The sequence below is a fragment of the Castor canadensis genome, chromosome 14 (genome assembly GCF_047511655.1).
Source record: "Castor canadensis chromosome 14, mCasCan1.hap1v2, whole genome shotgun sequence".
Lineage (NCBI taxonomy): Eukaryota > Metazoa > Chordata > Mammalia > Rodentia > Castoridae > Castor > Castor canadensis.
The window spans coordinates 10278649-10302367 of NC_133399.1; the positions used below are offsets into that span (position 1 = coordinate 10278649).

Here is a 23719-nt window from a genome sequence, read left to right on the forward strand (position 1 = left end):
GAGAGAAAGAGGGCAACAGATTTCAATATAGGTGGAAAGGAAAACATGTAATAATCCACCATGAAATGTAAGCTAGAAAGGAAGTCAAGTGTTAGGATAAATGGCCGATGTGTTATGAATAAGAATGGGATCTAAGAACCAGAAGCCTTACAGTGGGAAGTAGCAAATTCCTGGGAAGTTGTGGAGGAAGAGAAGGGTGTACACATTTGGGATGTGGAGTGGGCAGAGATGAAAAGGTTACTGCTACTGGAAGTGACTGAGAAGCCAAATCCCCTGATCCCTGAGAATGACAGGACTGTAGAAGGAAATAGAGATACTGAAGTCAAATTTTTATTCTCCCTCTCTCTCTGTATGTGTGTTTGTGTCTTGAGAGCAAAATTTAATGAAAGAAACAAATACTGGCTAGGAAAAGGTCTGAAAATAACGGTCACAAGAAGGTGATGGTCCATGTGAGAGGACAGAACCTAAAAGAAACAAGGAAGGAGGAGAATGTTGGTTTGAGAGGAGCATGGAGGACAGGACAACAGTTATGTTTTCTCGTTAGTCCTGAAGGGCAGAGTGTGCTAAGAGAGAAAAAAATTCTAAAAAAGCAGATTCTTACTACTGAGAGCTTCAGAGGACAACCAGGTCCCAGTTCAGGTGTGAAGTGGACATTTATTGGAAAATATGAGGCACTAATGTTTAGTGCACAAGTCAGAAGTCAAGATGTGAAAATGAGGGAATGGAAAGCTGAAATAGTGTAAACACACATAGAACGGGGAATGAGAAGAAAATATAATAGACATGCTGGATGCATTCCCAGGTACAGCCTGTTCTTTAATAAATACTACTGTGCATTGAAAGTGGAGTTTACCATGCATTGTCTGTTTCTTGTGGCTCTAGGATTTGAACTCAGGTCTTCATGCTTGCAAAGCAAGGAGTCTACTATGAGAGCCACAATTCCACCCCATATTTCTCTAGAAATGTGAAGATGGGGTCTCATGAACTACTAGACCATTTGGCATTGAACTGAGAACTTCCTACTATCAGTCTCCAAATTATCTATTATTATAAGTGAGAGTCACTGCTGCCTGGCTACATTAGCAATATTTAGATCTAAGATGCATTCTTAGATGTTGGCTAAGTGAACACTTTGCAACATGTCATCTACTCAGGATTTCTCACTAGAGTGTGCATGGTAATTTATACCAAATTCACCAGGGCTGACGAGAGGCATTCCTACATGATTCACATTGATGCCACCTCCATTCCATATGTGTGTGCATGTGTCTAAACACAAACATATATGTATTTTTCTATGATTGTGTGTATACATATATACATATATGCACTCATACACATTTTTTGATGGATATGGGGTTTGAACCAGGTACTGTTCTATTTGAGCCACATCTCCATTTCAGTTTGCTGTGTTTATTTTGGAGATGGGGTCTTGTGAACTATGCTCAGGCTATATCCTAAACTGAGATCGTGTTTATCATAGACTGTAAAGAAGAGAATATTACAGGTATAAACCAGTAGCACCTGACACACAATTTAAACTTTGTATGTTTATGTCTTAACTAGTCATGGCCTAAACACCTTTGAAGATCAGCACTTCACAATTTCCTCCACTACACAGACATAAAAACATGAGATTTACTTCCATCCATGAAAATCACCTTAATCATGTTTCATGTACACAATACTTGGTATTGAACACAGCTAGGCTGAGAGTCTTTACCTTCTACCTTCCCTTGGATATGAGAATGTGGGGGGGAGTCAAAAGGCTATTTCAATGTAGCCCAGGATGACCTCAAATTTTGGAGTGCTGAAATCACAGGAGTGCATCACTGCTCCCACAATAACATGAATCTTTATGAGGCTTCTCTCTTTCTACCTTTTCCTAGAAGCCAGAAAGAGAAGACATCACCCAGCCAACACTGCAGCTAAGATTTCTTCTGCCAAATATCCTCCTTCATCACTCAGAAGTTCTCCAATCCATAAAGTTCTGGGACACATTCTTTGCCACATGGTAATAAGGATGGCCATTTCCACCCCAATTTACAAAAAGACTTCCTCACTTTTGAGGCCTCCTGGGAGTTGGGTGCTGTCAGTATCTCTACCAACATCCTATTCAAAGCCATTTCTGTATGAGGACTCAGGCTTTCCTGACAGCTCTTCTCCCCCGGCCCTCATCAGAATTGCCCTTCCTGATTCATTCAGATCAAAAAGCTTCTCCCATAATCATATCAAAACTGCTCCCACATGTCTCCATAATCCAGTTCCAAAGCCACTGCCATGTCAGAGTGCTTGTTCTGGCAACAACCCACTTCTCTTTCTAACACTCAGATTTGGTAGTCCATATTGTGTGCATGTAATAGAATACTCAAGTTTGGTAATTTAGGGAAAAAATTAGCTAGAAGTGAGGATCAAGTAGAAGAGCAGTTAACTCGCAACCCCAAGGCCCAATTTAAAGTCAGAGTACTGAAAAAATAAAAATGAAACAAAGAAAATCCTAGAAATTTCTTCTCTAATAGTTGTCAGGTTGGGGAAGTCCAGGATCAGGGCTTCATCACTTCAGGGGGTCTTCTTGTTCAGTCCTCACCTCAGAATGACGTTGTACACGAGAACTCAGGCTCACTACCACAAGCTCTATGTACAGGGATATTAATACATAAGGGCCAGACCTCATCACCTAAAATAGTTCTCAGAAGTTCCCAGCTCTCAACACCATTTGTAAGCTATTAATGAACAATACAGAGTATTTGTCTGAGAAGCAAAGTTAGGCATTACTGTGGCAAAAATGCATCACTCAAAAGGGGTTTCAGATTGGAAACTTGTGTCTCAGTTTCAGCCTTCTCATCCTGTGGGATTTATAATTAACTATTCCCTAGTTCTAGCATAATGTATGCTTGCCCATAATGAGCCACATAGACTTGGTGCTGAAAAAAACAGCGATGATTCATGGTAGGTTAGAGATGACTCATTCACAAAGAGCTATGAAATGGGATGCTTGTGCCACATGCTCACGTTCTGACCCTGTGGTTTTTAGAATTACTAAGATTTGTTTCTTTCTCATTCTGTATACAGGCCTAAAAACGAGCAGTGGAGTGAACAATCCTATAATTCGGCAAGACTTTGGTGATAGTTGATGATGACATATTTATGCACATGGCAAATCTCATTGAATACCATCAAGAATTAGAACAAATGGGTTTTCAAGACTTTTGGATAGGTCATATTCATCGTGGTGCTGCTCCCATTATGAATAAAATCAGCAAATACAATCTTCCTATGAAAAGTACCAGCCACCACTTACCCAGACTATGGGGCCAGCAATGCCTATGTCATCTCCAGTGACATAGTAGCCAAAGTGTATGAGGTGTTACAGATGCAGAATTGTAGTCTTTACATAGAGGATGGGTTCATGGGTCCCAATAAAATGGAGGTAGTACCATGGTACCATGTGTTTCTTTTTTCCTGGGGAATGTAAAGATCCTTATCATCCCTGTATCAGTGAATAAATGGTGACATCTTATGGCTCTTCAGCACTGTTGGAAGGATGCTACAGATGCTAATATAAAAAGTATTTCAAAGGAGTGTTTGGTTCAAATACATGGCAGGGACATTATGACAGTTCTTTGCAAATTGACCTACAAGAACATATATCCTTACAGGGCTGCATTTGTCCAATGGGACTGGAACTCTGTGATGTTTGTATGACACTGAGTCAAATCTGGATGAAAAACCTTTACATGTTTGTCTATACACTAAGTAAAATGAATATGAAAGACAAACACCTTCTGAAAGTCCAATCTATCAAAATATTTCATTAATCATGGAAGCTATGCAATGTAACATCTAATTCATGGCCTAAATTCATGTAAAGGAATTCATACTTTAAAATTTATGGTATTATGAGGGAAATCACAACTAATGCAAAACACTGCCTCTCATTTAATGCCTCGGATATATTTGAGGTGCAGACAAATTATTAAGAAACCCTGGTGTTAGAATAATCATTTTTGGAAAATGTAAAGGAAATGCATAGTACAGCATTTCAAAGAAAGAAATGTAACTTTAGTCCAGTTATTCCAGCTTGTTTTTTCTAAAGAGCATCTGGTGGAGGTAGTGGGGACAGGGAAGCATTGCCAGAGGACAAAGTACATGAATCTGGTAAAGTCTCTTGTCTTAGGAGGAAGAGTAAGAAACTATCTGCATTTTCATTATAAACAGTTGAATCCATGTAACTGTTTACCTAGATAGTATTGGCATCATTTAAAATATATTTGTGCCTTTTTCTCAAAGTCAAATGTGAAATTTGAAAAAAAGTCATTAGCTCTGCTCTAACCGGAATATAATGTGTTTTCCCCCAATATTACAAAATGACAGAAAACATGGGCTGTTTTGTCCATGGGGTCATTGCAATAGTGAGCCAATTTTAATTTGATAAGTCCTAAATATTAAATACTGGTTTGTATTTAAGGTAGTTGTTTGAAAATTGTTTGCAGAGAGGAATATGATAATGGAGGATACTTCAAAATGAAAGATAGGGCTGGGGGTGTAGCTCAGTCCCAGAGCAAAACAGTACTCACCTAGAAAGGCCCAGACAAAACCATTAAGGCTCTTTTCTCTATAATTTATACAATATTAGAATTAAAATAATTGTACTCAGTCCTACAATTAACCTATCCCTTTCCAACATCATAAACCACAGTATTTTGTTCCACATTTAGTTTTAAATTTGGAGTATTAAATCAAAACTGTGGTATCTCAATCTATTCTTGACACAAATAGCAATCAAGACTACAGTGTCAAACATTTTTTTACAGTGTCAAACATTTAAAATGTAGTTTTTTAACAACAGATTCAAGATTTTATATCATAAAATTTCTATCACTTTTAAAAACTGTAGAGAACAAAGGACTTTTGACAAAGCAGGCTTATGATTAATCTTCATTAGTTGATGCTTGAATACCTGTTTGCCTTCAGGCTGTCTATACCCTGTGGATCTATTCTTGTTAAAATTTGCCACTGCTTGAAAACATCAGTAAGTCTTGGGCATCAAAATTATCTTGTTTACAGTAATATCTTTGGGAAAGTTATTTCTTAATAGAATTCTCTGGATCTGTGCTCATCTTTTCTATTTTTGCTTAGAATAGAATTTAAAGTGAATATAATGGCACTTCTTGTTTTTAGAAGAAGGGAGTTGCGATATCATGCTTCATCAGAATTAAAGTACTGAGAACACTTGTAATTAGAAGTGTCCTTACCTTTTGAAAAGGAAGAAAAAAGGTTTTGGTGCTCTACTGTAGGGCTATCTTTTTTAAAAAAATGTCAACAAAGGGAGGATAAACAATTAGCCTGGACAGTCGCTTGAGTAAAAGATGGCTGTACATAGGGTTGATTAATTTTACAGCCAAATGTTAAGTATTTATATTACCTGACTTTTGCTTGAGTATGGAAAAGTAATTAGTGTGTTTAAAAACACTATCTTTCCAACACACAGCTTAAAAATTGGTAAGGTAAAAAAAAATACCCACACAAAAAAGGGGTGGTGAGTGGCTCAAATGATCAAGCACCTGTCCAGCAAGTGTAAGGCCCTGACTTCAAGTCCCAGTATCACTAAAAAAAAGAAAATGAAAATGAAAAAGAAAAGAAGAAAGAAAGAAAAAGAAACAACTTGCTCCTTGGGAAACTGAGCCCATCCTCGAGAATAACTGAAAGACAGAAACTGGATGTTTGTACTAGTCTTCTTTTAAACTCTTACTAATGAAAAACTAGAGAGGACTCATGAATGATCACCAATAAATATTATAGCTGTGCTTGGGAAAGTCAACAGATAAAAGAGTAATGTTTTCCTGCATAATAATGGCATATGAGTTGCAATATTAATCAAGCAAACTTAATGAAGCAAAGTAATATAGTTCTTAGTGATTAAAACTATAGTGTCCTAAAATTCCACTCTATGATTTGTGGGTAATAAACCAGGGAACCTGTTAGGGTACGAGGCCAGCCACCTTCTGAGAGGACAAAGAACACTCGAGACAAAGGAAGTCACAAGGTGAGGTTTATTTTCTAGCTAGCTAGGGTCCGAGCATCCGCCTGACGCAGCAGGTTTCAACAAGGACCCTGAATGTAAAGTTTAAGCAGGTCTTATACTCTTTAAAGCATCAATCATTGTCACATAGGAATTCCTCATGCCCCTGGGGTCACATTTTCCTGACATTGCCCACATCCTGGTGGTGGGGTAAGATTATTTATTGGGAACTGGAGAAACACCAGAGGTTTACTTATCAGGTTTACCTGTCAGGAACTTGAAAAACACCAGATGTCTTAACATATTGACTCACATTCCGTTCAGCATGATCAATCAGAAACACTCCCTGTTCCCAGGAACCGCTTCACCTCCCTTTGTTCCAGGGAGTGGGGCTCGAGGTTACCCAAGGGTCATGCCAGTTATAGCTGATTTTTAGGCTAGGTGGGCTGCTAGTTAAAGTACCCCAACTTAGGCTAGGTGGGCTGCAAGTTGAAGTACCCCAACATTCCCCCCTTTAGATGTTCATAATGAGGAATCATGCTCATTTGGGTGATACGCGTAAACATGTCCGGGGCTAGGTAGTACTTCATATTTCTGTCTCAGGACCATGAGTTGGACTGTACTAACTCGATCTTTTATGAAGGTCACTAGCTTATTCAGAATGCATGGAACGAAAGTTAGGATAAGCAGCAGTATAACCAAGGGACCCACTAGGGTGGAGACCAAGGTAGTAAACCAGGGGGATCTATTGAACCAAGCTTTGAACCAACCTTCTTGGGCTTCTCTTTCCCGCTTCCTTTTTGCCAGTCCTTCCCTCACTTTAGACATAGACTCCCTAACTACTCCCGAATGATCAGCATAGAAACAACATTCCTTCCCTAAGGCGGTACATATTCCCCCCTGCTGAAGGAACAATAAGTCTAGCCCCCGTCTGTTCTGAAGTACTACCTCAGATAAGGAGGTAAGGGATTTTTCTAGGTGACTAATGGAGGCTTCTATTCTCTCTATGTCCTCGTCTATGGCCGCACGCAGCAAGGACATCCCACTATGTTGAGTAGCCAGGGATGTTATGTCGGTTCTTGCTCCGGCCACTCCTAGGCTAAGTAGGGTAGCAATGGTTAATGCAGAAATAGGCTCTCTCTTTTTTCTCTCACCTGTTCCTGTATTTCAGTGTGAATATAGGCTCTCCTCAGAATGATAGATGATGCGGGGCAGCACAGTCGCTAGCACACAGAATTCCCTGGAGCCGTTAAAGACATTAGTCGATAGGCAAGGGGTGAGCCCAGACTGTTAGCATATCCACCATCTATTGTCTTTTGGAATAACCCACTTAATACCATCGCCCCAGGTGGGGTTGATATCTACAACAGCACATAGGTCCTGTTTTTCTGCCGGCACCTTCCCTAAGTAGGTTCCTTGGCTGCTCACTTGTTGTATGGTCAGACCTCTCTTACGGTTTCCCCAGGAACATTGAGTGGGGTTTTCACTAGTTGAGACATTGTAGGTGGCATTTAGTCCTATTGCCTCATAGAATGGGAGCCTCACGTCATGGCACAGCCAGCAGGAGGTAGTCATATTAGGGCTGGTGTGGTTCAATGTTAGGAATGCAGCATTTACCAAATTCCAAAGGGGGGTCCATAGACCCGGTCGTGGGGCTGGGCCTTCCCAGGGAAGAGCCAGTTCCTAGCGGTCCTGGAGTTGTAATAATAGCATTTGTGTGAGGTCGGGAAGGGACCGGGGTTGTGAGAGGTCAGGGAGGCGGCTCCACATAGGGTGGCTTAAGTACTTTATTGGGGCCTATCGCCCGAGTAGGGGTGGGTTGCTGTGTGAGCCGGATGGTAAATAGGGCTCCCTGGTCTTGGGCCCCGAGCCTCATCGGGTCATAGTGGCAAATTCCCCAGATGAGGCCTGATATCCATCGAGTGTCAGCTTTACCTTTTTCTGTAAATTTGATTTTTACAAGGTTACAGTGGGGCCTCCAGCGGCTTCTTTGTTCTGTAATACAGCCCTTAGACATGGTAATTAGGTCTGTTTTTTCAGGGTGTGGCCACCAGATGTTGCCAGTGGACACACAGGACCAGGAAGCACAAAAATAATTCGATGCCCCCTCGCACTGTTTACTATTACTTTTACCTTTTAGGTATCCTGGACAGACTAAAAGTTATCCTTCAGAATCCCTGCACGGGCCACCAGTTTTGTCAGATCAAAAGTTAAATCAGGGAACCAGACGTTGGGAGGGGTCACCTTGGAGGTCTGAGTGAGAATCTTCCCGGTGGATGTATCTACGACCACCCAGGTGAGGTGGTAGGGCTGGTGGGGATTAGGGTTCTGGGCAGGTCCCACCCAGCATAGACACAGAAGGCTTAGAATGCACAGGAGGAATTTTATCTTCTTGCTGGCTAATGGGCCTTGGGGGTCTGCCCTGGTCCAGAGGTCACTGCAAGGGGGGCGTTGAAAGTCACGTGGAGAGTTGCTCTGTATGTCTCCTGGGCCAGATGAGCTTCAGTTTTAATGGATTATTGGGGTGTCGCCGTGCGATCCACTCTCTAGCCTCTTCCTGTTCTTGCTGACTGGCTTGACGCACGCGGGCATGATGGACCCAAGGCCTGACGCCGTCAACCTTAAAAGCAGTGGGGGTAACCAGAATGACCATGTAAGGGCCCTTCCATCTTTCTTCTAAAGTGCGGGCTCTGTGTCTCTTTACCCATACCCAATCCCCTGGGACAATGCCATGTTCTGGGTTTGATGCATCTTTGTTCTCATACAAGGAGCGCACTAAGGGCCAGATCTCTCATTGGACCTCCTGTAGGGCCTTTAAGCTAGCCAAGTAATTTGGGGCCATACTGGGGTCTTGGTCCAGTAGAGTTCGGACAACAATGGGAATCGGAGCCCCATATAGAATTTTAAAAGGTGTCAATCCATGTACATATGGTGAATTTCAAACCCGGAAGATGGCATAGGGTAGGAGGGCCACCCAGTCTCCGCCAGTCTTGATGGCTAATTTGGATAAGGTCTCCTTCAGAGTCCGATTTATTCTTTCTACCTGCCCTGAGCTCTGGGGGTTATATTCACAATGTAGTTTCCAATTAGTCCTCACTGCCCGGGCCAGCCCTTGTAGGATGTTACTGATGAAAGCCGGACTGTTATCAGAGCCTAGAGTTTCGGGGATGCCATATCTGGGTATGATTTCCTCCAGCAAAACCTTAGCTACAACCTGGGCAGTCTCTCGTTTTGTAGGAAAGGCTTCCAGCCAGCCTGAGAAGGTGTCTATCAGAACCAACAAATACTTATACCCATACCTTCCTGGCTTCACCTCAGTAAAATCCATTTCCAAGCTCCGTCCCAGCACCCTTCCCCATACCCATGTACCTGTATGTAGGAGTCCCTTTTTGCTGCGTTTCATAGCCTGGCACCTGGCACATTTGTCCACAATCCTTTGAATCTGGGCTGTTTGGTGTGGGAACCGGAGGCAGGCTGACTCAAGGAGGGCGAGTAGTTTTTTTTTCTTGCCTAAATGGTTGGCTTGATGTAGGTTGGAGAGGAGAAACAGTCCTAACTTTTCAGGAAGGATCAGTCGCCCTTTATCATCATGATACCAGCCTTTCTGGTTGGACTCCGGGCATAGGTGACCTTGGATCCACTGTCTGTCTTCCAAGGTGTACTCAGGTCACAGTAGCAAGCGTGGAAGCTCGGGCATGGGTAAAGTCAGCGCTAGGGTCGTGGAGGCCAAAGCAGCATTTCGGGCTGCTTCGTCTGCTTGCTGGTTCCCCATAGCTTCTGGAGTCTGGGAAGACTGGTGACCAGGAACATGTACTACCGCCACAGCCTGAGGCTTCTGCACTGCAATTAGTAGTCTCTGGATCTCCAGGAGGTTATGTAGCTCCTTTCCTTCCACTGTAATGAAACCCCTTTCCCGGTAGATGGCGCCATGTACATGGACGGTGCCGAAAGCATAGCGGCTGTCAGTATAAACAGTCACTCATTTTCCCTCAGCCTGCTCTGCCAGCACGATCAGTTCGGCCTTCTGGGCTGAGGTCCCCGGGGGCAGCGGGGCACTCCAAATTATGCTCCCACCTTGGTCCACCACCGCTGCATCTGCCTTACGCACCCCATCGGAGATGAAGCTACTCCCGTCTGTATACCATACCAGCTTGCTGTTGGGTAGGGCTGAGTCCTGGAGATTGGGGCGCACTTGGGTTATTTCAGCTATGATCTCCTGACAGTCATGTAGGGGGGCTTCCAGGTTCAGATTTGGCAGCAAGGTGGCAGGGTTCAGAGAGACTGGTTCGGAGAAGAGGATGTGGGGGGCATCCAGCAAGAGCCCTTGGTAATGAGTCAGTCGGGCGTTGGTCATCCATCTACCTGGAGGGTGCTTTAGGACCCCCTCTGCTGCATGGGGGATTACCACCTTCAGATGTTACCCAAAAGTGAGCTTATTTGCGTCCTTTATCATTAGGGCAACCGCCACTATGATCCACAGGCATGGGGCCAGCCTGCTGCAACCGGGTCTAACCTTTTGGATAGATAAGCAACTGGACACTTCCAGGGCCCTAGGCACTGCATTAGTACCCCTTTTGCTATTCCCCTCCTTTCGTCTACAAAGAGGGTGAAGGGCTTTAGAGGGTCTGGCAGCGCCAGGGCTGGAGCTCTTAGGAGGGCAGTCTGGAGCTCCTCAAAGGCCTTTTGTTGATCTGGCCCCCAGACCCATGGGGCTTTATCTTTAGTTGCCTTGTATAAGGGTTTTGCCAGTTCAGCATACCCCAATATCCACAGCCGGCAGTAGCCTGCCGTCTCCAGGAACTCGCGAACTTCTCAAGCCGAGGTGGGGACGGGGAGTCTGAGAATAGTTTCTTTCACAGCATTCGTTAACCATCTGGTTCCCTCTTTTAGTTCATACCCCAGGTAGGTGACTGTTTGTTTACAAATTTGAGCCTTCTTTGCACTGGCCCAATAGCCCAATTTCCCTAGCTCCTGGAGGAGGTCTCCAGTGGCTTGCCGGCACTCAGCTTCAGATGCAGCTGCCAGAAGCAAGTCATCTACATACTGCAAAAGTGTGACGGAACTGTGGCTCCAGTGATATGAGTCCAGATCCTGATTAAGAGCCTCATTGAACAGAGTAGCAGAGTTTTTGAAACCCTGTGGGAGTCTGGTCCATGTTAACTCTCCAGGGGTTCCTGTATTTTCATCATGCCATTTGAAGGCAAAAATGTGTTGACTGTTGGGTGCCAGGGCTATGCTAAAAAAAGCATCTTTCAAATCTAAAGTGGTATACCAAACATGGGAGGGGGGCAAATGGCTCAGCAAGGAATAGGGGTTGGGGACTGTGGGGTGGATGTCCTCGACCCTCTTGTTTACTTCCCTTAAATCTTGGACTGGCCTATAGTCTTTTCCCCTGGGTTTCTTAACAGGGAGGAGTGGAGTTTTCCAAGCAGAACAGCAGGGCCGTAATATTCCGGCCTCCAGGAGATGATTAATGTGAAGGGCAATCCCCCTCCATGCCTCGGGAGACATGGGATACTGATGGACTCAGATGGGCTGAGCTGAAGCCTTGACATCTACTATTACTGGTGCTCAATGTTTTGCCAGTCCCACACCTGTTATTTCTGCCCAAGCCTGGGGGAAGGTTTGAATTCAATAAGTCATTTCAGGGGACCACTCAATAGGTTTTGGGGGTGGGTCCAGCAAGGAGAACAAGCGATGTTCATCCTCGAGAGACACAGTCAAGACTTGAAGGGGCTGTCCTTGCCCATCCGTCACTTTGATACCGTCCGGCTCAAAGTGAATGTGAGCCCTCACCTTAGTTAGCAGATCACGTCCCAGAAGGGGGGCAGGGCACTCAGGAATGACCAGAAAGGAATGGGTCACCTGATGTCGGCCCAAATCCACCTGACGTTTGCTAGTCCATTGATATGCCTTGGATCCAGTGGCTCCCTGCACGAGACTAATTTTCTGAGACAGTGGCTCAGTAGGTTTATTAAGGACTGAATATTGGGCCCCTGTGTCCACCATGCATCTCACGGGCTTCCCCTCCACATATATGGTTACCCAAGACTCGGGGAGAGGTTCCGAGTCCCGTCCCCTCTAGTCATTGTCCATTTCAGTTAACAGGACCTGGGTGTCATTGGGCCTGCTTTTTGGCCTTGAGCAACCCTGGAGCTTGGGACATTCTCTCTTCCAGTGTCCATATTCCTTACAATAGGCACACTGTCCCTGGCCTAACCGGGGTTGATCTCTTTGGGAATGGGGAGGGCCAGTCCATCCAGAACCCGGTCCAGCCAAACCTTGGACCCCTGCTAGCAATATTTTAGCCATTTCCTTCTGCTGTTTTTTGTTTTCCTTACTCTGGTATTCCCTGTCCTCCCTCAGAATCCTTTCTTGTAGTTCCTGATTTTCTTTCCTGATTCTATCATCTCGCTCTTCTGGGGTTTCTCGGGTGTTAAAAACTCTTTCAGCTACTTTCATCAGGTCCCAGATAATCATTTCCCCAAGTCCTTCCTGCTTATATAGTTTCTTCCTAATATCAGGGGCAGCCTGATTTATGAAGGACATTATCACGGCTGACTGATTCACCTCCGCTAGTGGATCTAGGGGGGTATACTGTCTGTACACATTGTAAAGGTGCTCAAGGAATGTGGCCGGGCTTTCATTCTCCCCCTGCACTATTGTCTTTACCTTAGCCAGATTGGTAGGGTGGTGAGCTGCCGCCCAGAGGCCTGCCATAAGAGTCTGGTGGTAGACCCGGAGATGTTCCCTACCTTCTGCGTTCCCATAGTCCCAATCGGGTCCATTTAAGGGAAAACAGTCATCAATCAGGTTTGGCAGGGTAGTCAGTCATCCGTTGTCACCAGGGACATTCTTTCTGGCTTCAGTGAGAATCCACTCCCATTCCTCAGTGGTGAATAGAGTCTTAAGGAGCTGCTGACAGTCATCCCATGTAGGACTGTGAGTATGTAAAATGGACTCGAACAGATTGGTCAGGCCTCTAGGATCCTCAGAAAAAGGAGGATTCTGGGCTTTCCAGTTGTACAGGTCACTACTAGAAAAGGGCCAATACTGATAGACGTGTCCCCCATCGGGACCAGCACTGCCCAGAGCCCGCACCAGGAGGATGGGGGGGCAGTGGAAGTGGAGGAGGGCTCCTCCTCCGGAATTTCTTCTCGCTGCCTATGGGGCCTGAGTCCCCTCACCAATCCAGAGACCAGGGCGGGGGGTGCAGACGGGGAGGCTGACGAATGGGGAGGTTCAGGGGGGCAGCTGCCTCTGGCTGGAGTGGCGCGGCAGCGGCATATGGCGGGGGGCTTGCCTCAAAATCTAAGTCTATCAAGGACAGATGGGAAGTCGGTTCTCCTGCAGAATAGGCTTCTTAGGGGAATTAACAGGAGTGGGGGTGTTCCCCAACATGGCCAGTATTGTGGGCTGGACTGTAGATGCCTCATGGATAAACAGCCACAGCCAGGAAGGAGGGTCCTCTACTAAAGTCTGCCACATAAGGACGTAGGGATATTGATCAGGGCCACCATGAAGACCAGGTTTATTAATGACATCGTGGACCTTCTTAATTGTGTCCAAGGAGAAGGTACCCTGAGGGGGCCAGCCTACATTAAAGGTTGGCCATTCCACTGAGCAAAGGGCATCAAACTTACCTTTCTTAATTTCCATGCCATGATTGTGTCCCTTAGCACGGATTTCTGAAAAATGACTCAGAACAAGGGTCTTAGGAGTTACCTGAGCCTGTCCCATGATGATCAGAAGAGATGGACAAAGGAGACAACAAAGAACAAAAAAGACAATTCCAGCAGACAAACAAATTTGCACAGGACTCTCCAACATACACAAGCACTGGCCGGTCAACCAGACTACTCTCACAGGTGCACTTCCATTCACACCGATTCAGGATCCTTACCCAAAGACCGCCCAAACGGCACCCACTGAGGATGTTGGCATGGTTCCTGACCATCGGGGATGTCTCCCACAACTTCCAATAGTGAGGCCTCCAGGGCTGTAACCTGTTCCCTCCACTCAACGAGAATTCCCAACCAAATTTAGATGGTGATCCCAGGTCCCTCCAAATGGAGGTGGCCAATCCTCCTTCCATGGTCTTTCCCAATTAAACCTCGGTATCAGAGGCCGTTTGTTCCTCTCAGGGAGGGGCCGATCTTGGTGGGACCCCCAGCTGTTAGGGTGAGGCTGGCCACCTTCTGAGAGGACAAAGAACACTCAAGACAAAGGAAGTCACAAGGTGAGGTGACTAGGGTCCGAACATCCGCCTGACGCAGCAGGTTTCAACAAGGATTCTGAATGTAAAATTTAAGCAGGTCTTATACTCTTTAAAGCATCAATCATTGTCACATAGGAATTCCTCATGCCCCTGGGGTCACATTTTCCTGACATTGCCCACATCCTGGTGGTGGGGTAAGATTATTTATTGGGAACTGGAGAAACACCAGAGGTTTACTTATCAGGTTTACCTGTCAGGAACTTGAAAAACACCAGATGTCTTAACATATTGACTCACATTCCGTTCAGCGTGATCAATCAGAAACACTCCCTGTTCCCAGGAACCGCTTCACCTCCCTTTGTTCCAGGGAGTGGGGCTTGAGGTTACCCAAGGGTCATGCCAGTTATAGCTGATTTTTAGGCTAGGTGGGCTGCTAGTTAAAGTACCCCAACTTAGGCTAGGTGGGCTGCAAGTTAAGTACCCCAACAAACCCATCAGGAGACATACATGATGATTTCACATATGTTTATATTCTCATTACTTCTTAGTATGAAACAAATGACTTACTGAAACAATTGACTTTGCTTTTTCAGATCTCATCATTGTACCCACTCAGGTTCCAAACAAGGATACCACCATCTTGCACTCAAATCCTGAAAGAAGTTTCTGGAATACTTAAGTTGTATTTTATATAAACGAACATCTACACAGGAAAAAAGAGGCAGCAGCCAGGGGAAGATGCCTGCTTCACTTGCTTTACACAGGAGAATCTACATTCACAAGGTTAAAAACATGTTAATCTTACACACTTAATTCTCTTCTGAAGAGACTGAGACATTATCTCTAAAAGGCTTGTGACAAACAACAAAAGTCATCCCATTCCCAAGATTTCCAGGGAAATTAGCATCCCCATGCCTGAAACTGGGACAAAGACCAAATATTTCATGTACTACATACCCACACAAAGCCTTTTCTCCACATGGAAGAACCCAAGGGTGCCCTTCTCTCACACTGTCCTTGGCTTTCTCAATTAGCACAGATTACACTCTGAGGACACTAACTCAGTGTTTGAAAAATAAAGAATGGATTACGTCCATTTCTACACAAAATGTTCTACTCCTGGAAAACAGTGGTGATTAAACAAGCATTCTCCCACATATGCAGATTATAGAGCTGAAACAAATGCAGTAATATTATCAGATGTGGGTCACACACTAAGGGGAGAACATGTACAGAGGAATAGGGAAAGGGAAGAAAACCTAAAACTTGAAAGTGTTTCATGTGCCCACTGTAGAGGAGCGAACAAAGTAATCTTAAACTGGCAGAGGCCACTATGGGAAAGTGACCTGGAAGTAGTGAAGAGGTCTGGTAGAGATGAACCCATACAGGTTGTAATACACATGTTCATGGAAGCAATACTAGGAATATCTCTGTATAGCTATCTTTATCTCAAACTAGCAAAAAATGCTATGTGTTTCATATTATCTCTAATGTTTTCTCTTGAACAAAATTGGAGAAGAGGACAAACAGTTTCTGTCTGGAATTGAGGGGGATGGGTAGGAGAGAAGAAGGGAGAAGAACCCCAAACAATTTATATACATAGGAATAAATGTATAAACAAACAAAAGAACTCTCACTGCAGCCAGGCAATTGTGCCTCATGCCTATAATCCTAGTTTCTTAGGAGGCAGAGATCAGAAGATTCACAACCAGCCTGGTCAAATCACTGACCATATACTATCTCCAAAATACCCACCACAAAACAGGGCTGGTGGAGTGCATTCAGTGATAGAGCACTTGTCTACCAAGCCCTGAGTTCAAATGCAAGCATAACCAACAACCAAAACCAAAAACACAAAACAAAAAAAATACCTCCCAAGGGTCAGAACTTTATCCCAAGAAAAAAGGAGCCAAGTGCAAACAAACCCATCCAGTTACACTTCCCACTTTTTATTTTTTAACATCCAACATTACATACACACTTTTTAAATTCCAACGTTTTGCTTTGGTTAACTGAACTTATTATAAGAAACAAAACAGAAAAAAACCCTGCAACCCTTGCTATTTGGGAGGCTGAAATTGGCAGGATGGAGGCCAGTATGGGCCAATAGTTCTGAAGACTACAGCTCCAAAACACCCAACACAAAAACAGGGGGCAGCAAGATGGCTCAAGTTGTAGAGCACCTGCCTAGCCAAGTGTCAGGCCCTGCATTTAATCCCCAGCACCGCCAAAAAAAAAAAAAACATGGTTTACTGTGCTGACTGTAAAAATGAACTTTACTTAACTTTCTCTCCTTCTTCCAGGCCTGGGATCTCTGACCTACCCTTGGCCTGAGCCTGCAAACCATTTTACCTGAACCCTGACCCAAAGGACAGGCTGACAGTCTTCCCTGGTTCAGGATTGATGTTGCTCCCTCCAAATTTCTCCCCAACCCCCCCACCTTCTTTTACTCCTGTGTCCTCCCTAGAAAGTACAGCCCTTATCCTCCTCCCCATAGATGAGTTAGGAAAGCCTAACACTCAGGCTTTCCACAGGAGAGAGTCTTAGCTAAAGGTCAGCTAGGTACAAGCGGCTGCCACCCGTACAACCATCAGGGACAAGCAGGGTAAGCAGAAGCAGTAGTGCCAGGCACAACCACAGGCAGCCAAAAGTTCCACAAGAGACATACAATAAGCTGCCAGTGCACTTTACTCCCATCCTGACCCAGGGTTAACCCCTCTGTGACACATTAGATCACTCACTTTTGTGAATCCCCTGCTCTGGAGATTCACAAAACTGGGCAGCATTTTAGCCCAGTTTTACAAAAATTCTGCAAAAAGTCTGCAAATAGCCCATATAAAGGTAAGGTCCAGCTCTCATTAAGATGTAATTAACATTGTGGGTTCAATTAGGAACTGCCTCACAAATCGCCACACTGTTTCCAATGGACCCTGCAAGACAGGGTCCACACTACTTTTGGCTTACATTTAATGATCCTCTATGGTCCCCAGTGTCCTCCTAAGTCTTTCTTCTGTGAGACAAGAACAACTGGCTCCCAGTGTCTGACCAGACCTGGGCTACCACATCCCTGCTGCTGCACCCTGTTAAAGAGGTCCCCTCATATCCAACCCATGCCTTTCCTTTGTAAAACCCGGTCTAGAAACAGTGGAGCACAGTTAATGTGACGTCACAGAGAGTAGCAATGTCCCCTCCCCTCCCCCTCTAGCCACTAGGCACAGGGACGGTCCTTCTCAGAGTTTTGGTGATGGAGTGCATGGCCAGCGTCACAAACATGGCTTGGTGACAGGTCGTGGGGTTCACACGACCCTTCCCAACCCTAAAGACTCAGCGGGGCGCCAGCGAGGAGACACGGGGACCCCAACCCCGCGGAACACCCCCTCCCACGAAGGGGCAGGAGTCACCATGACCGCCGTCTCCAAACGCCAGTCCCGGCTCCGGCCCAGCCCCACCCTGCGGCCCAGAGGAGCGAGGACGAGCAGAGCCGGGGGAGGACGCACAGCACACAGGGGCCACCGCAGCATCTGGCCGGTCCCCGCCGCGGCTCTGCCACCCCGGCTGAAATCTCACCATTTCCCGAGACACCCGGCGTCGTCCTTAGGCTCCTGCAGTCAGGGGACACAGAGCGGCCAAGACTGGGAAACCTGGGGCTTCTCCCGGTTTACACGCTGCGATTAACTATGGCGGCCTCTAAAAGGAAGGTCGTGCTTTGGGCAGCAGGTACGTCCTAAGATCCGCGCTCCTCATTGGACAGTTCTTACGCACTCCATTCTGATTGGATAATGATCCAGGCCCCGCCCCTTGACGACGGGGTGAGAGGAGGGCGTTTTCTGCCAGGTTCTAGAACACAGAGGACAAATTCCTCCCACCGCTCCCCGCGGTCTAGGCTTCCTCCCCTTGGGCGAACCTGGCCCAGCCTTGGCTCTAAGTGTGTTGAGCAGAACCAGTCCCGACTTTCCAGACCAGACACCTGCTTCTCCCCACGCCTCCTGAACATCTTACGCTGTGCTTGCAGATCGGTACTTTTATCAAGTTTTCCTGGATGAATTGCTCAAGTGGTAAAGTCCCTGCCTTGGAAAAAAAAATGTTTCTGCTATCATAAATGAAGTGGGTATTAATTTAGCAATAGAGGAATTTATTACAAGTTTTCCTCCTGCTGCTAGTTGTTTGGCTGGTGGGCAGCCACCCCATGGCGATCAGGGACTCTCTGCTCACTTTCCACTCCATCCCCTCCTTCCCTTCATGGTTACCATGGCAACTCCAGCGCACAGTGATTATGGCTGCGCAATTAGAGACTTCATGATTACCATGGCAACTCCTGCTGGCAGGCAATGGGTCCTGACCTATCCTACAGATCCATATTACCCCGAGCTCCTCCCCACCAAACCTCGACCTATCCCGATGCCCCATAATACCTTAAGCTCTTGACTTCAGGCTATAAAAAACTGGGCTGCCATTTTTCCGGCCCTGCTCTTTGGGGATGGTGAACCTTGCCCGAGAGTGCGCTCTCAATAAAGCCTGCTTAAAGCCTGCTTGCTTTGTTATTTGGCTCCAATTTGGCCTTCCCATCAGCATCGACCTAACATTTGGTGCCAAAACCCGGGAGGAGGCGAGCCTCACCCGACTCCAGGCAGTTGGGGCCCTGGGCCAGGCCCTGGCTTGAGGCCCTTCCTCCTCTCCAGATCAATGCTCCGGCTCTGGCTTGGGTGAATCTCCTCCCCTGTTTTGTTCCTCCTCGGGCCCCTGTCCTAGTTGCAGCCGCGCCAGGATCAGCCCCTCTGCTTCTCCTCGCACCTGAGCATTCGGAGAGACATCTCCCCTGTCCAGGCTGGCTCCTCTGAACCAGGTCTCCTCTTTTAGTGAGGGACGCTTCTCTAAAGGTTGAGACTCTCTGACAATTCGGGGATGGGGTCTTCCCAATCCAAGCTGGACTCAGGGACTCCCTTAGTCCTGTCTCCTCTCAAACTTCAAAATGTGGGACTCTCTCCAGACCTCCAACACAAGCAGCTCATTTTCTACTGCACCATGGCATGGCCACAATACACCTTAAACAACAACTCAAAATGGCCTCCACAGGGCACTTTTGATTTTAATATCCTCACTGATCTTGACAATTTTTGCCGTCAAACCCATAGATGGTCTGAGGTCCCATATGTACAGGCCTTCTGGGAACTGCATTCTCACCCCTCTCTGTGCCTCCAGTGTTCCCCTTCCCAGATCCTTCTAACACCCAATTCTTCTGGGTCCCCTCCCCCATACCCCAACCCTTCTCCTTTATCTGAATCTACTGAATTCCTCGCCCCTCCCTCACCACAGACCACAGTCACCCTCATTGTCACATCCAGCTTTCCCTTGCCCTCCCCCTCCCCTACCCAAGCAGCCATCTCCTTTGGCCTTGCCTCCCACACCCTCTGCTCCACCTACTCCCTGCCCTCCTACATCCCCAATAGCCTCCTACACTCACTCACACCACCCTTCCCCACCCCCTCTCCTTTGTCCTCTCCAAGAGGTAAGGACATGTCCATGTCCAAGTCCATGTTCCTTTCTCTTCTCCTCAATGACCTTCTGGAAGCTGTCATTACTGTACTCCATTACCAGGCAGAGGAACAGAGAGGAGATCTGGCAGGACATAAGGCCCCTAAGCCAGCTACCTGAAGCCCAGGTCTAGGTACTGTGCAGGGTCACTGGCTCCAGGGCCCCTCCACATGGCTGTCATCCTCAGTGATTATGGGAACAGAGTACTATAGGCTATGGGCTCCTGTCTCTCCTCCACACCCAGGCTCCTCCACACCAGCCTCAGTCCAGATCCAACTCATTGGACTTGCCAAAAGTTGCAGTTGTCCTGGCCACTGCACATGTGGACCCCTGTGCTGGGGTAACAGCTCCTCTTACAGGGCTCAGTGGAGTGCACTTCCTTCAGGAGCTTGCCTGGCCAGGTCCCAGCACACCACCAGGGCCCAGCTCCACTCCTGCCATGGGGAGACATCCTCTTTTCTGCCCCCTCTCTGAAAACATCAGGGGGTGCTTGGGAAATATTTGGGATGTACGCAGGAAGGGCCACTCTCTGTGGCTTCCTCAGAACCCAGCACTCAGGGAGGGAACATGTATAAGGGGAACCCTCTGCCCCATGCAGCCCTGGGTTGTCAGTCCAGGTGGGGACACTGACATAGAGATGTGCCAAAGACCTACACAGTGGAGGCCTCACAGCCTCCTGACCCTTTTTCTTAACTGCCTCCAGGAGGCCCTCACCCAATATACCTGATTAGACCCTACCTTCCCTGCTGGGGCACCAATCCTGGCTAAACATTTTATATCTCAGTCTACACCAGATATTAGAGCTAAACTAAAAAAGGCCAAAAATGGTCCTCAAACCCCTATACAGAATCTGATGAAAATGGCATTTAAAGTTTTAGTGCCCAAAAAGAGACAGCAGAATCAACTCACCAAAAAACACCTCCAACAAAAGGTGGCCCTCCAAACCCAAGCCTTGGTGACAGCCCTGCGGCCGGCTGGATTAGAGCCCCAAGTCAAAGGAGGAACCTAAAACCTCCCATCAGCCCCTCTGGGGGCCTGCTTCAAATGTGGCAAAAAAAGCCACTGGGCTTGCCAGTGCCCCAACCCGAGACCTCCAACTAAACCCTGCCCAAAATGCAAACAGGAGGGTCACTGGGGATCAGATTGTCCTGGACAGGGTTTACCCCTTACGGCTCCTCGTGGAGGGTCAGCCCCACCAGCTATCCAGATCCCTGACTTTCTTGGACTGGCAGAAGATTGACAACGCCTTGACTCGGGGACCCCAATCACCCTCGCCGAGCCCAGGGTCATACTCCAGGTAGTGGGTAAGTCCATCCCCTTTCTCTTGGACATGGGGACTACCTATTCTGTACTGCCTGCCCACTCGGGTTTAACAGTTCCTTCATCAGTCTCTGTTATGGGAATTGACGGCTTTCCCTTCTGCCCATACAAAACTCTGCCCCTTCCTTGCTTTGCTAGAGGTATTATATTTCCTCACTCTTTCCTTATCATCCCATCCTGCCATGCCCCACTTCTAGGTCAAAATATTATAACAAAGCTTGGGGCCTCCATAACCATCCCTCCCCACCTACCAGAACCTCTAGCTTCCCACTCACTCCTTCTGGCCTCTGCCAGCCACCTAACCCCTTCGCCTCCTGGACCTGCTCCGCCCACCTTTCCTCTTCCAGTCAACCCCATTGTCTGGGACATCTCAGTCCTGGTTGTGGCTACACACCACTCACCCCTCCACATTTCTCTTAAGGACCCTAACCAATATCCCTATAGACCCCAATTTCCTATTTCAGAAACCCAGTACACTTCTACAAAATGTCGATGACCTCCTTCTGTGCTCCCCCTTCCAGCAGGACTCTAAAACAGGAACAGCCAACCTCCTTAACTTTCTAGCCTCTAAGGGATACTGGGTCTCCCCAGCCAAGGCCCTTCTCTCCTTCCTGGAACCCTTGTTTCACCCCAGGGGCCTCCAATCCACCATCCATCAGGTCCAGGAGGCCTGCTCTGTTTGCTGTCAAGCAAACCCCCACAGCGGACTCCATCTCTGCCAATCCCTCCACCAACTCCATGGTAGCCAGCCCGGTAAAGATTGGCAGATCGATTTCACTCATATGCCAATTAACTCGGGTAACGTTCAACCAGATGATGCTCCAGGATTCATGACTACCAGCTCCTCCCCATGGGGTCCGGCTATACCGGTCAAATGGCCCAAGACATCCCTAGCCCCTAACTTCACCCCCTTTCAGCAGGAAGTAGCCAGAACTGATTCTGCACCCCTATACCAAAGAGTCTGGGATGTTTGGCCAGTGGGCAGCCACCCCATAGCAATCAGGGACTCTCTGCTCACTTTCCACTCCATTCCCTCCTTCCCTTCATGGTTACCATGGCAACTCCAGCACACAGTGATTATGGCGCACAGCAATTAGAGGCTTCATGATTACCATGGCAACTCCTGCTGGCAGGCAATGGGTCCTGACCTATCCTACAGATCCATATTACCCTGAGCTCCTCCCCACCAAACCTCGACCTATCCTGATGCCCCATAATACCTCAAGCTCTTGACTTCACCAGGCTATAAAAAACTGGGCTGCCATTTCTCTGGCATGACTTCTCCGGCCCTGCTCTTTTGGGACGGTGAACCTCACCCGAGAGCACGCTGTCAATAAAGCCTGCTTAAAGCCTGCTTGCTTTGTTATTTGGCTCCAATTTGGCCTTCCCATCAGCGTCAACCTAACACTAGTCAGGCTTACATGACCAGTCTTTCCTCTTGCACCTATATATGTGGTTTTCCATTTGAGTTGAGACATGTATTAGTGTCCATTACTTCTTCATGGAGGTTTCACTGCGCTATGATCAGAGGAGCGCATAATGTACTTTCATCACGTTCACTCCATTACCCCTCCTCCTTAGCATCCCTCCCCTTTCCCCCCATTTTATAATGAATGTGCTTCATTGTGCTATTTTCATGAATACATATAATGACTTGTTCATATTCACCCTCTCATCAAATTCCCCTTTCTCTGCACATTTCCCAACATTTCCCACGCCAAACAGGGCCTCTTGTAAAAATTCTAGAAAATAAGCATGATATAAAACCTGCACCCAGCCTTGGTAGCTCAGGCCTGTAATCCTAGATACCAATGAGGCACAATATTTTCCTCAGTGTTTTGTTTTGGTTTTGTCTTTTTCTTATGCTGTCTTGCTGGCATTTGGATTCAGAGCCTTGTGTTTCCTAGGCAAGTTTGACCACATAGACACAAGAGAATGACTTTTTTTGTGTGTTCTGGTACTTGGGCTTCAACTCAGAACCTACACTTTCAGCCACTGCACCAGCCATTTATTGTGATGGGTTTTTTTTTGAGGTAGGGTCTTGTGAATTATTTGCCTGGGCTGGCTTCAAAACATGATCCTCCTAATGTCTGCCTCCTGAAGAGCTAGGATTATAGCCATAGCCATTTTTGCCAGATAACAATGATTTTTTTAAAAATTAAAATACATAATGATATGTGACTTGAATCTGCAACATGCCAGTATTCACCATGTTTGTTGTGACATGACCTAGAAAATACTCTATTATACAAGCTAAATACTTGAGTTGTAAGGCAGAAAGCAAGATGATTAGGCATTCCATGGATGGCAAGGAATCAGAGCTGAATCAATCACATGCATGAACAATTTCTGCAACTAAAGGAGGGGACAGTGCTGACACAAGGGATAGCCTCTCCTGTTTTATTTCTATATTAGATGAATGACTGTTTCAAGCTGGCCCTTTCTCCTCTCTTTTCTCTTTGTATGTGTACTTAATTTTTTAACTAGCATATTAACAATATGCAGGGATTTAATTGGGATAATTTCAAAAATGCCTACAGTGGAACTTTCAGGCTGACCTTCTCTCTCTCTCCCTCTGTCTGTCTTGTTAAGGAGAGTTTCTCCCTTGGGAAACTGAGGAAAAGCTC

The 23719-nt window shown here is 46.5% G+C and overlaps 1 protein-coding gene and 1 pseudogene across 1 annotated transcript in view; one reads left to right on the forward strand and one right to left on the reverse strand.

Moving 5' to 3' along the window:
- Window positions 1-3705, forward strand: part of LOC109688285 (lactosylceramide 1,3-N-acetyl-beta-D-glucosaminyltransferase-like) — a 65611-nt pseudogene extending 61906 nt beyond the window's left edge.
- Window positions 1-23719, reverse strand: part of LOC141416644 (uncharacterized) — a 138820-nt gene that overhangs the window by 60011 nt on the left and 55090 nt on the right. The gene's annotated exons all lie outside the window — the stretch shown is intronic.